Genomic DNA, 17,006 nt, shown 5'->3' with positions numbered 1-17,006 from the left:
AAAAAACGCGGCTCGTACCCTGAAGTTTATCCCCGGTGAGAGTGGGGGAATCTGCCATGCTGGGTAAGCATGTATAGCAGACCATCTCACGGCTGGCTGGAGACTCCATGGGTGGCCCCTGGTCAATACCGCGCTGCTCACTGGTCAGGCAGAATGGGATAATCTCCCTCTTTCTCTCACCAGAGGTCCTCCCCTCCCGGCGGCCGAGGCGGCTTGGCCCTAATTTCGGGTCAAGCCCCGATGCGGTCGGAGCGTCTGGACCGACGGGAGGGGACGTGCGGCGGGGCTCCCCGTCCTGAGGGCAGGAGCCGGGGAGCCCATTTCACCCGACGCGCTGGAGCGCACTGGAGCAGCACGCTCACAGACCGAGGGGGGAAACAATGAGCGCGATGTCCGCCAAACAACGGCAGCCGTGTGTGTGTGTGTGCGTGTGTGTGTGTGTGTGTGCATGCGTGTATGTGCATGTGTGTGTGTGTGCGTGTGCGTGTGCGTGTGTGTGTGTGTGTGTGTGCGTGTGTGTGTGTGTGTATGTGCATGTGCGTGTGTGCGTGCGTGTGTGTGTGTATGTGCGTGTGTTTGCGTGCGTGTGTGCGTGTGTGTCTGTATGTGCGTGTGTGTGTGTGCGTGTGCGTGTGTATGTGCGTGTGTGTGTGTGCGTACGTGCGTGTGTGTGTTCATGTGTGTGGGTGTGTGCGTGCGTGTGTGTGTGTGTGTGTGTGCGTGTGTGTATGAGCATGTGTATGTCTGCGTGTGTGTGTGTGGGTGAGCGTGTACGAGCATGTGTGTTTGCGCCTGTGTGTGCATGTATGAGCATGTGTGTGTGAGCGTGTGCATGTGTGAATGAGCATGTTTGTGCGTGTATGTGCATGTATAAGTGTGTATGTGCGTGAGCATGTTTGTGTGTTTGAGCGTGTGTGAGCAAGTGTGCGTGTGTGCATGAGCACATTTGTGCGCGGGTGTGTGTGAGCATATGTGTGTGTGTGTGCACGCTTCTGCAAGCAGTGCAGTGCTTTCTTCAGCAACCCCTCTCGCTTATGGAACTAATTTCCACCAGCGGTTTTGAAACATAAGCGGTAACATGTGGCTTCAGTATAAAAATGGAAAACTTTGCTCATCAACAAGGGATCTGATTGTATTTGTTGGCATTTAATACATTACAGAAATTTGTTCATTTTAAATCAGTAATAATATGACTATAAATGAGAATTATTCTTGAAAATTCTTGAACCAGTCCCATAGTATGGCTAAATGTAAGAAAATGAAAAGGAAGAGGCAATGAAAAGTCAGACACAAGAAATTAATTTTAAATATTTTATTTAAAACTCACACAAGATGAAGACACGTGTCAATGCATTTTCTCATTCGAGGACTATTGGCTTTATAAGTATAATACCCCCTTTGCACAGCCCCAGTAGCCACTGATAATCTTATAATACTATACTCAGCGATTTGACTACATATGAATGATTACAAAAACATAAGCAAATAAATAAATTCACTTTGAGCTTTCATTAATCTCCCAAGTGTTCTGATGAGAGACACAGCAGAGTGACTTTCTGTGCTGCTAAGCATCACTTACAGATATGCAGGACCCCTTGGGAATGGCAAAGGGCTGCCCATGAATATGCCAGTGTCAAAATAAAGGAGTCTTCTCTTGCTGCTAATGTAGGAAATCAGCAGCTGCTGTCTGTTAATCCTGGTTTGATATTATCGGTCTGTTCAGTCTGGGGATCATTTAAATCTTCTCTACATATTCGCTGCCACTCTCCTGAAAAGTGTGCGCAAGTCATGCTTGTGGATTATTTTGTTACAATGCTCGAGGATACAGAAATATTAAATTGTTGAATGGATATACACAACTGTTTAAATACTTACCTGCTTTTTGCTCTGCAAGTTCACTCACTTACCTGTGCCCAAAATATGCTCCCAGTTTTGTACAGTAGTCAGTAGGATATTAAAATAATATTCAATCTCAATATGCATATTTCTGGTCTTTCCGCATACAACAGCTTCCTCTGGTCTCCTCAGATATATAAGTTCAGAGACAAAGCTCTTTTGGTGCTTTTTTGGTGGTGGGTTTAGTCTGCCACTGTCCTGGTGACTCCCACCTTCCTGGTTTCATGTGTGGCCAGCCCCAAAACTGCTCCTGAAAAGACAAAAAAACAGAAAAGACTGAGACCCCAACAGGAAGACACCCAACTAAACCGTGTAATATAACGGTTAAGAACCCGGGCTTCGAAGATTGGGCGGTTCAACTCCTAGCTGCAGCAATTTAAGTGTTGTAGCCTGAAGTTGTGCTGCAGTAAGCTCAGGTGTGGCTGTACATCAGGGGTCTCAAACTCTCGTCCTGGAGGGACATAATCTCTGCTGCTTTTTGTGATTTCCTTCCAATCTGTAGCCAATTTAGGCCTTGGGAACAAGGTGTACATTCTCTTTACCACGGGGGTGTCAAACTCCAGTCCTGGAGGGCCGCGGTGTCTGCCGATATTTGTGGTTTCCTTCCAAACAGCAGCCAGTTAAGGCCTTGAGAACAAGGTGTGTGGCTTCTTTAGCCAATTAATGACACAAATAAGTCACTGGCGCTGAGACACACTGAAAACCAGCAGACACTGTGGTCCTCCAGGACTGGAGTTTGACACCCCCTGCTTTAGCCAATCAGTGGCTTAAATTAAGCGCTCGCGCGCAGGGACACACGGACAAGCCGGCGGGCACAGCGGCCCTCCGAGGATCCCAGTCTGAGATCGCGGCAGGAGGAGGAGGCAGACGGCCACTCCGCCACGCGGGCTGCGTTAAAACCCGCGGCGCAGCAGGAGCACCGGCACAGAGTCTGCGCCGCAGGAGCACCGGCACAGAGTCTGCGCCGCACGCGCCGGCCCCGCCGCGCCGCCGCCGCCGTTTCCGCCCGGAGGAGACGCAGGGCGACGCAGGGAGACGCAGGGCGACGCAGGGCGACGCGCGGCTCCCTTCGGCCGAGGGGACGACCCCCCCGGGCCCGCAGACAGACACAGGTCACAGCACAGCCCCGTCTGGGCACTCTGCGTGACCCCTGAGCAACACTACAGAGGGGGAGGGGGGAGGGGGGGGTCAGCAGGGACCGGACAAATATCACCTCTGGGATTAAGATAGAGACACACTTACTCCTGACCCCACTCATTCACAAACAGAGCCGCCGCACGCTTTTGCTTCGTCAGAGTTTGCGGTCGCCACATTATAAGCTCGGTGACGTGGCGACCGTTCTCAGCACCATAGCGACCAGACAGACAGCTGTCATTATGATCAGCTCAGAGATAAGGCAGAAATACACACTTAATCATTATTAATGTGCCCAGAGTAGTAGACATGTATGTATTGAACATATACTGTATATATTTCATTCATAACATATAAAATATAACATTTTTTGGAATCAGTATGAACCCACAATGAATTTTATTTTCACTGAACGACCCTTGTATTTGAGCAACCAAATCCTGACAAGACGAGGACACCAAGCAGCATTAGCTTACACACTGAGCTGCACCGAAGCGCCGTGTATTTCAGCTTAAATGGACAGCTCTTTTCTCTGGGTACACATGTTCAGCAAAGCATGCAGTTAGACACCCACACAGGGAAAACGCACGGCTGCGTTAGGAACGGGTTTTGTGCTCCTACCCAGAATACCCTCCTTCTCTTTAACACGACAAACGCTCCCTTTCAACAGGGGTCCTGAAGGAAAAGATCAGCGTGTACAATAGCATGCATCGCAACAGCAGACGTGACAGTGTAGGTTTAAGATTATTCATTAACATATTAGATTGAGGAGTGGACATGGTGGGGGGGTGGGGGGTGCAGCGTCAGGTTTGAGATGGAGCAGCTTGGGAGACGGTGGGCCACAATCTGGTGACCGGGGGGGCCGCCCTGCTTAATATATTCAGAGTTTGGCTGGGGGTGGACGGTGTCTGGAGCACCTCAATAGCAGAAGGAGGCGAGCGGGGTTGCATATGTGTATAGGGAGGGGGTGGGACGGGGACGGGGACTGGGACTGGGGCGGGGGGGTTTTGGGCCCTTGTTCAATTCAGACTGTCTGTCTGATGTCTGGTGAAGGTTTGGGACAGGGCCGAAGGGGACGGCGCTGTTTAGCCCCTGTTCCACTGCTGTTCCGCGCTCCCATTATTTAGGAAGAGGCATCAACTGCATACTAATTCTGCATCGCCCAGGCAAGAACTGGGGCCGGCCTGAAAAACAGGGAGCTTTAGAAAAAAAAGAAAAAGAAAGAGGAGGTGTAGGGTAGAAAATGTGTAGCAGAGCAGCATCTGTTTAAGTGCTTAACTACCATCTGGGAAACTAGCAAGGATCCAGAGGCTCAAACTAATTGCAACAGAAGCAATTAGTAACTGAGGCAAGTAATTAAGGAGTAATTAAAGCACAGGGACCCATGGTCAGTTAGTGCTGTAGTACAACACGACAGATCACAGACTTTTGATAGATCTTGGTGATTATTTCTTATTCTGCATGGCGTGCCAGGCCAAATTTGTAAACTTTTCATAGACAAAAAAAGCGTGTTTGTGTAATGGAGTTCTTTTATTGCGCAAAGACTCACTTTTGAATGGCAAAATCATGAATGTTTTGTCACAACTCATCCTAAAGGAAAAAAAATTCATCCAACTTTCCTGCAATATTTTGACGCGAAACCAACAGAACACTCCGCGTAAACTGCCCTTTTGTCCGTTTAAACGGACAAAAATACACCCTTCAGAACGTCGATTTCACAAATCTGAAGAAAAAACCAAAAACAACGGCAACACAGAGAAGAGACCCTCCACTGTAGCAGCAGCGGAGAAGGCCTGGTTCCTGATGACATTATCATGGTAACTAAGAGCTGAGTTATAGGAGGCCGAAGACAGGAGCTCTGCGGTGGGTTTATTCTGGAGCTGGGAGAGGTGGTTGTGCGCCGCTATTGTTTCTGGCTCCTGGCCGGGCCACAGTGAGCCCGAGAGGCAGAGCGGGGGCAGGCTGTCAGGGGCCTCGCCCGCTCTCCCAGCCCAGTGTCTGCCCAACAAAGACGTAGCCCCTCATTAAAAATACATGTCATTGGATCACACCTCGCATGAATCAAGTGATTTTCCCCCGCCATAAGTGACCATGACCGAGCCGTGAATGGGGGGCCACGGACGGCCGAAGCCAATAGAGAGCCCCGTCGGGTCCCCATGGGAACCACCTCTCCACAGAGGGGGGGCTCATTTAGCCATTGTTCATCTGTTAACCGCAGCTTTCCTTAAAACTCCTTTTATAGACTCTGCAAAGCAAACTTCAGCCCACATTTTCACGGCACGAAAAAAAAAAGGATGGAAGGAGAAAATAAAAAGGGGGAGGGGGAACAGAGAGGAAAGACAAAAAGGAGAGGGGGAACAAAAATAGCAAGGAGAAAAGTGAAATTGAGCAGAAGTTGAAATGGGATGCAATGGTAAAAAAAAGCTTTTTTTCTCCCCCATTCAGTATTTAATGTTGCTAACCGCAATCCACCCTGGGAGATGATAGGGTCTGCTATCGTCCTCCCCACCCCACACCCCCTCTTGTTTTCATGTACTCAATCGCTTCAGTGTGTTTTCTCAGAAGGGCTTTCTAATCTTGACATAATATTCTTAGGATCCTCCAAAATAGATGATAAAACAGTGCCCAGGTCATTGAAATGATAGCTACTAATTATCCGAGGGATCGAGGCACCGCTGCATTGAAACCAGGTCATTCGGTACAGTATCTGCAGCCTCACTGGACCTCAGAGACACAGGCAGGTCTGACTCATTTGCAGCCAGGATTGTGCAATTCCCTCTAGTACCCACAACGAGGACATCAGGTACGCGCTCCTATTTCATACGGACAGAGAGAGAACTCTCTGTTCTGCTCTTTAAATACCTTCTTTCTTTTAAAAGTTTATTTCAACCTTCTGTTTCGTAAGAAAATAAACACAGTCGCGCTAATTCTGACAGCCGTGCTACAGTTAAATGTGTCCCGCGGGGAAAACCACAGGGGGGTGGGGGGTGGTTCGGCAGTGACAATGAATTTGAATTTGCCCAAAGTGAAGTTCAAAAACAATGCGAAGGCTACGAGCCGGACGAAGGAAGACGGAGTGGGGTGACATTGAGTTCGGTCGACGGAGAGCCTGTGTGTCTATGCGCCTGCAAGCGGGGGACACTCATTAATACATCAGTATGCATACAATCCCGCTTTAAAGGAACCACAGATATGGGCGCACGCACATCTCCCCTCCCACCCTGTCCTGCCTCATGCTCACAGAGACAGGACCCCTGGATTCCTCTCTGTAGCTGTCTGCTGTGTGCCTGATTGAAAAGGGAGGTGGCACGGCGGACGCTGTTCAAAAGGCATGAATGTATTTTAAAATCAGCGTCCGACAGACACACTGTATTTAACTGATTTCTGCCAGCGTTTTCAGAAAGATTCAATTCCTTGCCGCTGGCACCAGAAGCCTCTCCCCGGGCTTCTATTGTATCAAAACCCCCTTCCTTTGGAATGAACCGAATTCTGTAGAGCGTAAAATAATGTACATACATCTACATAAAGATTACATCGCATTTACTGGCCTACCTTCACCCCACCGCATAAAACAGAGTCTAAAAGGAACACTAATAATGACAAGAATATCATGACACTCTGTACTCTATAGAAAGAGTGCAGACACTAAAAAAAAATATTTGTACAATGATGCTTCAGTCACCTTCAGATTTATAGACAAATACACAAAGATACACGCACACACACCCACACACGCGCACGCACACACATACACGCACACACACCCACATGCGCACACACACACATACAAACATACAGAAGTAACATCACGCTCTCTATTATTAGAAACTCCCACACTGTACACCCACTACCTTCATGCCTACTGGCCAACAATAATCTACTCATGCAGAGATATTATTTACTAACACGATACATAATAACTACTTAATGCACTGCTTGTATTCAAATCGGCATTTAAATATGAACAATAAAAATGCAATGTCAATAAAGTCAGCATTTCAAAATGCACTAGATTAATTATCTGAAGACATTAACTGCTAGTGCAGATAACAAGGTCTAGCAAGCTGGACATTCAAGTATAAATTCATAGCAGTAAAGCTCAATTTCCAAAGGCTTCCATATTTGTATTAAAAATTTTCATTTAGTCTTTTTCAGCAGATGTCTGCTCAAAATTTGATTACAGACAGGAAGTTCAGAACTTAAAAAAATGCACAGGTTATATTCTGGATACACTTTCAAATATAAGTGAGGATGATAAAACAATTAAACGAGTCAACTGAACTGCTGTTCATTCACGAGACAGAATGGAGAGAGAGAGTGAGAGCGAGAAAGAGAGACAGAGAGAGAGTGAGAGAGAAAGCGAGAGAGACAGAGAGGGAGAGAGAGAGAGTGAGGGGGAGTTTGGCAAGGAGGATAAACCCCAGAAGCGATTGTGTGTCAACCCCAGCTGAGCAGACATTTTGTTGACACGCTGATAGGGATTTAAGCAGTGGGTGGGTGGGTGGCTGAGCTAGGTGAGAGAATGAGGGAGACAGGGGGTTTGGGGGGGTACGAGGGAAGGAGCACAAAAGTGCCGTTACTAAGCTTGATTTCAGCGCAAGTTGAGACGATTAGGCCGGGGAGCGTTTGGGAGGTAGGGACTCCTTCAGGCCAAAGACATGTCTATTGAGGTTATGGGGAGGAGGGGGGAGGGAGGGGTGGGTGCCTCTTTCAGCTCAACTAATGAAGCATAAGCAGAGATGAATAATGGAACCTTCCAGAGGGTGGGATGGTGTCGTCCTCCTCCTCAGTTCAATCCCTTGCTTTCTTAGGAAAGCATCAGATGAGGTATAAGCCCCACCTCTTAAAGGAATAACCATGCTTAGACTTGTACAGCGTACATGGGTTAGCATGGTGTGAACAGCACCGCCACTTACCCCGGTGCAGTGATTGTGATGCAGTAATTACTACGTGCCACAAGGAGACACTGTAACGTCTGACGGGTTGCTTTCCCCTTTTCTCCTGTCGTTCCCTTTGGAGCAGAAAGCGAACACAGGAAGGCTGTCACCCCGGTTCCTCCTGCAAACCATCTGCCGAAGAAAGGCCCGCCGGCGATGAAAGAGGCGCTGGTTTGTGTCACGTGATGGTTTGGTGCATGCAGGTAAATTAGAGCCCACCTTTTTCTCTGTCACACACCTGGATGTTATGTCATCTCCTTTACCCGCATGCAACTGCTGCCCTCGCTGCTTATCTGCTTAGTTGACACCCTTATTCAGGGCGGCGAAAGAAAGCTTGCAAATTCTGTCTTTTTTTTGTTGGTTTGCGTGTTCGTGCTTTGGGCTCCAGGTGTTCAAACCCACAGCCTTGGAGTGCAGAGAACGCGGCGCTGATGACTACAGCACCAGCTGCCCCAGATCTTCAGAAGGAGCGCGGCGCTCGCGAGCGGAGCCGCCGCAGAGCCCTTTCAAATCCCGACACGCCCACCCCCCCCCCGCCCCCGCGCGGTTCTTCACGCGGTGCCAACTGAGCGCCAGCTCTCCTCCCGACGGAGGGGTTCGTCGCCCAATCAGACGCGAGAGCCTGCGCGGCGCCGCAGGAACGCTACGCTGATGCTAACGAGATGCAGATCCACTCAAGGGCTCTTGTGTTCAATTTCTGAGCTCCGCGGGTTTCTGACTTTCCAGACAGTGACAAAGTTGAGCAACTACGAGAGGCGCGTTCTCCCACGGCTTAAGGGAAACAGGATGTGCGCCTTCGAACTTCGAACGAGCTCAGAACGTTCAAGGGCATTTGAATACGTGGCTGTTCTCTCACATGGGTGAAACTAAAATAAAATTATAAAAAAACCAAGCATGCGCGGATTTGTCATTTATCAATCCGCCTCTTCATTGAGTTGAATTTACGACTACTTATTGACATTCCCTAAGGATTTGAGACCATTTTCGTTCTCCACTTAAATGCACAATGAAGCCTAGTACTGATTCTTTTACAGAAAGCAAAGGTACCACTTCAAGAGCAAATCAAAGTTACATTTCACTCTTTTCTGAGCAAAAGATTAAAAAAATCTATGAAAAAGCTGGTAAATGAATGTTTAGGCATAAAAATGTATTGACATAATGCAGGTGTAAGTGAAGTGACCAATTCATGATCTGTTTTCATGATCTGAGCATACATACTTTAAGTTGGAATTCATAACCAGTGTAAATGAGTAATTAACACGAGAAGCACTAGAAAGTGGTACTTCAAATGCATAAAATTATGGATTTGAAACAGCTTTATGCCTTCACAGTATATGTGCTGTACACTAAGAGGGTTCTGTAATTTTGTTGTCTTGAACAATGACAATAAAGCTCTATCTATCAGTACGCTACTTAGCTGTACTAGGCCTACCCAGACTTCTGTACAGAAAGTGAAGAAGTCACTGTGCAGACAGGCCCAGTCACATGATCAAGCTGTGGTTCATGATCAAGATCCTGACCCTGTTTCAAATCTCATCGATTTCATTCTCGACCAGTCAGAGATCAGCCCACCTAGTCAACGCAATCGGAATAGTGATATTTGGTCATAATTTTCTGTTCTGTTCAGCCAAAAAAAACTTTTTACTCCAGGAAAAATGTATAATGTTACTGCCTGATTCTATTGATTATCTCAACGTGAGCTTTTGGCGTGTAATTTGCGCAAGAGTGAGTTTGTTGAATTTCTACAACTCTCATAGGAAATACATGGCAGCCTCATCATATAATTCTATTTCCGGGCCGTGGCAGCCATCTTGCGGTGGTGCCACACGTGGAAGTATCGAATTGAATAGAATTGAATGGAACCATGTGACAACGTTTCCCTTCTAGTTCTTATACAGTTCTGTGGTCTGGACCATAGAGCATACATAGGAACTGGAGAGGGTAGGAGTGGCCAATCAGTGAAGCCTAGGAAGTATCAGGAAACGGCCTCTACTGCACATGTTCACAACTGTTGAGGGCAAAAGAGCTTGCCGCCCATTTATTTCAATGTAGAAATCCAAGGTGATTTAACAACAAAAGAAAACCTCATCGGTCCATTTGGTTTCGGTCCAGAAGTCATGGGAAAACATTTATATGCATATTTCACTACATAATGCATATATTTCAATCTGCTTTTCATATGAAACGTAACGGTCATCAATCCAGTTTCAAAATACCATTGGGGATGTTTTATTTTGCCTTCTAAAGTCTGATATTCCCCATTCACTTTAAAGGGGAGCTCAATGTTTTGCCCTCAAACAACAAAGACATGCGCAATACAAGCTTACTTCCGGGGCTTCGTCTCTTAGGTTGGCTGAGGGCGTGCCTGCCTGTCTAGTTATATATGCATGTCTATGGTCTAGACCCAGACAGCCAGAGCTGCATAACAGATGAGACCCCTTTCTGACCTTGACCTCTGGGGTCCTTCTTCACCTGCTGTTGAGGCATTCAGCACAGCTAGGCTGTCTAGCCAGCGCCTGACAGGACTGCGCACACTTTCGCCAGTTCTCACGCTCGGCTACGAGCACTTCGCATTCCGGCGCGTCTCTACGGCACAATACAATATTTATGTAGCTCATTGTGCGCGAATGCCATTATCTGAGTGTCTGCGTACAACCGCTGTTCATGTGCGTGTGTGTGTGTGTGTATGCGTGTATGTGTGAGTGCAATTACCTGTGTGTGTGTGTGTGTATACGCACGTGTGTATGCATCCGCATGCCTGTGTGTGTGTGTGTGTGTGTATGCGTGTATGTGTGAGTGCAATTACCTGTGTGCATGTGTGTGTGTATGCGTGTATGTGTGAGTGCACGTACCTGTGTGTGTGTGTGTGTATACACGCGTGTGTATGCATCCGCATGCCTGTGTGTGTGTGTGTGTGTGTGTGTATGCGTGCATGTGTGAGTGCAATTACCTGTGTGTGTGTGTGTGTGTGTGTGTGCGAATGCCATTATCTGAGTGTCTGTGTACAACCTCCGTTCATGTGCATGTGTGTGTGTGTATGCGTGTATGTGTGAGTGCACGTACCTGTGTGTGTGTGTGTGTGTGTGTGTGTGTGTGTGTACACGCGTGTGTATGCATCCGCATGCCTCTGTGTGTGTGTGTGTGTGTGTGTGCATGCGCACGCCTGTGTGTGTGTGTGTGTACGCACGTGTGTGGGTGCATCTGCGTGCCTGTGTGTGTGTTTTTATAGGAGTTTTTGTCCACACAACTCCAACAAATTTTTGCCTTTCTTTTATTCTCTGTGTGTGAGAGTATTGGGTCGACAGTGACACTCACTCAGCCCCAGGTCTATAACATCTCCAATCTACGCCCATCCGTATGTACAAATCTTCTCACTGGTTCTCCATGTCAAAGCCTCTCTCCTTGCCACCTCACTCATTTTAACACAGTCTCAGAACTACATTTCCCATATACCCCGGGTCACAGCATAGACCATTTAATCACACATACAGAATTAATTATTTTCCCCTTTACATACCGCATATTCCAGCCCTTCGCTGTAACACACTGCTCACAGACCCTATGCTGCTGAGAGCTCTGGCTTTGTAATGACACAATCAGCGACTTGGATAAATCCCCGAATGCTTTCCCTCAGCCTTTCTTAAGACTTTCGTTTCTAAATGAGCACCACAGTTTTATCTCACTTTTCAAGGTCAGCAAAGACGGTGCAATTTACATATTTACCCCATTACTGTGAAGGACAAGGCACAAATAAACAGTAAAATATCACCTCTATAAAGGAAAGGGCTCTGCACAAAGGCAATATGTCCCAGCTTAAGGGTTTTCAGCAAGAGCGGGCCTCAAAGCCAGAGGTGGCAACAGTCTTAAAACCAGCCAGATAAATCAGCTGTGTAAATTACTACTGTAATTCTAACCCTAATCTATTTATAAATCTTTTTTTCTCCATATCTACACATACGAATGTTTTCAAAGTAGAAACGGAAAAGAGAAAAATTCAAAAATGTCCTAAGGGACATGAGCAAACAGAATGATATATATTTTAACTTGGTTTATATTTCATCTTTACTAAATGAAGAGGACACGCTTACTACTTAATATTTTGGAAAAGGACCCTTTCGGATAAATATCTTAAGGTTTGCATTAGTGAAAAAAAATTGAATGCTAGTCACACACTGCAAAAATAGATCAGTGTTCAGCTTATTAACACTGGTTTATTTAAGCTACTGTACCTTCAAACACAAACAAAGAACAAAACGTGCTCGGGTGCACACAAAAAGACAAGACTAAATTTGGGCTTCTATTAACAATTTAGAAATAATAAAAGATTTATTTAATAATATAAAACATTTATAAAAAATATATATGTACAACTCAAAGCAGCGGGTGAAAAGAATGGCTTGCAAACTCTAATTGCAATGAGGAATTCTTTTACTGAAACATTATTTTTAGTTTAGCTTTATAAAGTCAACTACTCCACAAAGTTATTTGTCTGAATAAAAAAGGAAAACTGAAAAACAGAAATGAATTATTTAAGCAACGATTACTTCTACAATTGCACTATATTTAATCAAAACCTCTACAAGTAAAAGCGATGACATTTCACAACAAGGTATCTTTTTAGAAAAATACACATTTAACCATAAAAGGAAAGTGACATTGGGTGCTGCTGAAAAAGATGGCAAATATATTACACCAAAAAAATTAAATGAATTCTTTTTAAAAATTATAGTCCTATGAAAAAGAATCACGTGAGAAATTTTATATGTACTGTGTGCCTTTTTTCAGCCCCATTGATAAATAAATATACACATTTAAATACCGTGCAGTTGCAGAACAATCTTTCCTCCAGAAAGCACAATCAAATCTGAAAGATTAAAATGATAACCATGTTTTGAAATAAAAATATTTCCCTATATATCTGCCCAAAGCCTATATAAGAGGAATCTTCAAAGCTTGATATAACCAGTACACACAAAACACTACTGTGATGAAAATATCATACCAATGCATTTTTTAAAAAATTACACTGACCGGTTAATTTTGTTTAGGCAAATGATTTTATGGGAATCAGGCAAATGAACTAACAACGACAGCATACATGGTTATTAAACATATCTGATCATTGTATACACACACACGCACACACACACATACATGCACACACACACACACACACACACACACACACACATACATGCACACACACACACACACACACACACACACACACACACACGCATACACCCACACGCACACACGCACAACATGGATGATATATGTTTGATGGGGGGTGATCTGAGTAGAGAAGGGCTATAAGGAGTGTTCATATAGAAAAATAAGCTCCCGCAGTTACCCTGGCTGTCACAATATGTCTGTATTAAATAAACCGTATATATCACATCCAACGAAATTGTCTGTGACATAGAAACTGCCAGCACCTCTCATGACAAGCTTGCCATCGCACACTTATTATATATAATTTGTTTTTCACGGCATATTTTAGCAGGAAGCCCGACTGGATACAGATGAAGGCCCGCGTTGAGCACACCGACGTGTGCTCCTTTCTCAGTTTAGTGCCGCTGGGCCCTGCTTCTCTAGCCTGGGGGGGGAGGGGGGGATAACGAAGATCAGGTCTCTCTTTCCCCGTCCGTTTCCTCATCTCTGGCACCTAAGGGGTCTCACACAGCCTGCTCCTCCACCCTCCTCCGCTCCCATCTTCCTCCACTTCGCCTACCTACTCCTCCTGCTCCTGTTCCTGCTCCTCCTCCTGCTCCTGATCCTCCTTTAACAGGATTTACTGTATCCAGCCTCCCTCTCATCCTTGTGTGCTCAATTATACCTAATTGCAGTTCTGTACTTATACACATGACTCTGCTAATGATTATCATAAAAGCATTTTTATTTTTTGAAGGGGGGGGGGTGTTTTTATGTTTTCCAGCGACATCATGAAAGTGTACATTAAACCTGACAAAAGGGTCTGATTTGGAGTAGCGCACATGTGTGTGTGTTTGCTTGGGTATTGGAGTAAAGGGGGGGAGTGGGGGTGTATGGCTGTATATAATTTTGTCTGGTGTATCTGAAAGCATATGGGTTCCCCAGCTGTTCTGAATATGTAAATTGGAAACACGAGCACGCACCGGCTGCCCCAGACACACCATTCCTCCTCTGATTCCCCCCCACCCCCCTTTTATATGTGTACTGTTCCAGCCAGACAGTCTCGCCTCCCCCCCCCCCCAAAAAAAATCCTCCCTCCTCACACAACCCCCACAGCCCCCTCTTGCCCGACACCACGACGTTACAGACAGACAACAACTCGATAAGCATGACCGCCATTTTATCCACAAAGGGCACTGTACAGCTGTACTCCCGGTCTCATGGGCAAGCCTCGTTCCTCATCTCCCAAACCACCGTTACAATGCAGCTCGGCCAATTAGAGGCCTGCCTCAATTACAACGGCCCGAGATGAAATTAGCAGAGAGCTGCAAAAAGCCCCTCTTTGTGCAAAGGAGAGCACACAAGACCCCCCCGCATTGTCCCCCATATCATAAGCGCCTATTTCACTAGCACCCCCCCCCCAATTTTAAATAGATTCCTTTATTATAATAATAATAAAAAACCCACAACCATCTTCAAGATGACACCCATCCAAGCAGAACAGAAAACGGATCCAAAAAAAGAGCCTCAAATCAACTATACACTTAACAACATCGTAAGCGACAACTCTCAACCTGACGTGGTCTGCCTCAGTGTACTCTAATTGGCTCGGTGTTTTCTGGAAAACATAAGGGGAACACATTACATCGCTAATGCTGTCCACCCCTGCCCTGCATGTGTGCCTTTTGTCACTGGGTGGGCATGGCAGCGCACAGTAGATCCGTTGCCCCCGGTTGCAGGTTGTCAGGCGTGTTTCACCGTCGTCACGCGCCCGGGCGGCGCTCGGCGACGGGGGCTGCGTCGCTCCGTCTCTACGAGGCGGCCGGGCGCTAACCAGCGTCCCCCAAAGTGATTCAATCGCTGAGACGTGCGTGAGCCGGAGTAAAAGTGATATGATTACATGGGTTTGGGTTCCCTTTCATGGTCCCCCCCCCCCCATTGTGACGAGCCGGGGCGCGGTGTAGCCGCCGCCGCTAGTGGCGTCTGAGTCACAGCGTAACGGCGCTCGCTGCGCTGAGAGGACACCCGGGGCGGGCCCCGCTCGCTTACCTGGCCATGCTCGCCCACCGTGCCCCCCCCGATTCTGCTCGCGGAACCAGCGCCATCGACAGAGAGGGCCGCACACAGCCCAGACGGTCATTTACAAATAACTTCTCTTTTTATCCGCCGGCTTAAACCGGAGCCATAATATGTTTTAGAGTGGGGGGGGGAGAATAAAAACCTTAAAGGCATTATTCAAGCTATGTCAAGGGGGAGGACAAATCCCAGGTCTCTGTGCAATTATCATGTTTTGCCAAGATTATTGAGAACAAACTGAGCGCCAAGAATATTATTTCCCTAAAACTCGATAATGAAAGTGACTACACAGGCCTACCAGGCTGAAGCTCAGAGCAGGAGGATATCTTAACCAAAAGGTATTAGCTTATATTGATCCATGCCATCCCCTAATAACTGTGCATTCACTATGCCCTAACAACCAATGCTTCAGGTTCTCATAGTAATATTTAATAATACAAAACCGCAAGCAGGAAGAAATGCTGTCCTCGCACTGTGCCTGCCAGTAGAGTACAGAAAACACGTTACAAAACCTACACACTGGATGGAATGATTTACCACACACCCGAGAACAAAACCCCTCAAAACCGACGTACGTGAACACAAAGCGTCATAGCCGCGATGCTCCACGTCCCGCATCTTTGCCCCCCGATACTCAGACCCCCCACCCCTCGCCCCCGCACCCCCCCCCCCCTGCATTGACAGGACCATAATAAAGTGGCCGTGAGCGGTGCCATTGTGTGGAGGCGCACACAGTTTCACACTGAGCGATGTGTGAAGGCCGAACTCGTTCGAGTCCCACCAAACAGTGGCACGCCGGGCCCTATAGGGGAGAGTGCGGTGCATGGTAATGAGGTCATTATCTGGCGTCTGTCTGGAGCTCTGCTTTACAGTGCGGGATTTGCATATAGGAGGCGGCGCGGCGCAGACAGTCGCAGATGTCCCATATGGCGCGCCGAGCGCCAGGCAGACCCATATTTCACAAACGGCAGCGGCGGCTAAAAGTCCGCGGCGACGCGAGGACTAAACGGAGAAACAAAGAGAGCAGCGCCCGAGAGCCTTTGTGCGTCACATGACCGCCCCGCCGCGCGCTTCCGCGAGCCGCCGCCGCCGTCCTCCGCGCTCGCCACCCGCCATCCCGCCGCTCGAGCAGCGAGGGTTAATACAATCAAGCGTATGCAAATGCAATTAGCCGGCATTTGCATGTTTTTTTCTTCCGCTCGGCAGATGGCATACGTTAAAAAAAGGGAGGCGCCATCTTCGGCCGGAGACGCAGCCGGCAGACAGCGGCGGCCATTTTGTCAGCAGCGATGCCCGTCGGAGGGGGATCGCAGCGCCAGCCCCCTGATGTCGGCGGCTTGGCGAGCGGGCAGCTAATGCCCCGACTAACAGCTGGCGGGGCAAGACCCGAGCATAAACCATATGCATGTATAAAAGGGGATTTTCCTGAAAGACACGCGCTAAGCTCTACGCACGCTACGTAATTAGCAACGCAGCTAAGTTTGATACATTGCCACAGCAGCGCTGTACCCTTGAGCAAACAGGGCCGTGTGCCAGAGTGATATGGAGGCCTTGGCTTACCGTGTCAGCTGTGCGTCCTCTCGTTGTATCTGGAGCGTCTCCTCGCTGGCTAGGCCGTTCCGCTGCCAGCCCGAGCTCGCCCTCTCCGAATCCCTCAGGAAGTCCTTTCCGCGCCGTGAGAAACTGCGAGGACGGCGCATTCTCTCCAGCGAACGCCGCCGTCGCCCAGGCCCTCGGGTCCAGTCAAATGGATGGTGGACTCAGTTTGACGTCAGATGGTTTCGGTCAGTTTTTCGAAACGCACGTCCA

The 17,006-nt window shown here is 47.5% G+C and overlaps 1 long non-coding RNA gene across 1 annotated transcript; it reads right to left on the bottom strand.

The window, feature by feature from the left end:
* Positions 1-1,297: 1,297 nt before the first annotated feature.
* On the bottom strand, positions 1,298-16,955 carry LOC118226404. Its single transcript, XR_004765036.1, has 2 exons — positions 16,758-16,955; positions 1,298-2,146 (listed from the first exon to the last, which is right to left on the bottom strand). It is a non-coding gene; the product is annotated as an uncharacterized LOC118226404 (long non-coding RNA).
* Positions 16,956-17,006: the final 51 nt, after the last annotated feature.

Source organism: Anguilla anguilla, chromosome 4 (assembly GCF_013347855.1).
Source record: "Anguilla anguilla isolate fAngAng1 chromosome 4, fAngAng1.pri, whole genome shotgun sequence".
Lineage (NCBI taxonomy): Eukaryota > Metazoa > Chordata > Actinopteri > Anguilliformes > Anguillidae > Anguilla > Anguilla anguilla.
This window is presented reverse-complemented; position numbering and strand designations above follow the sequence as displayed.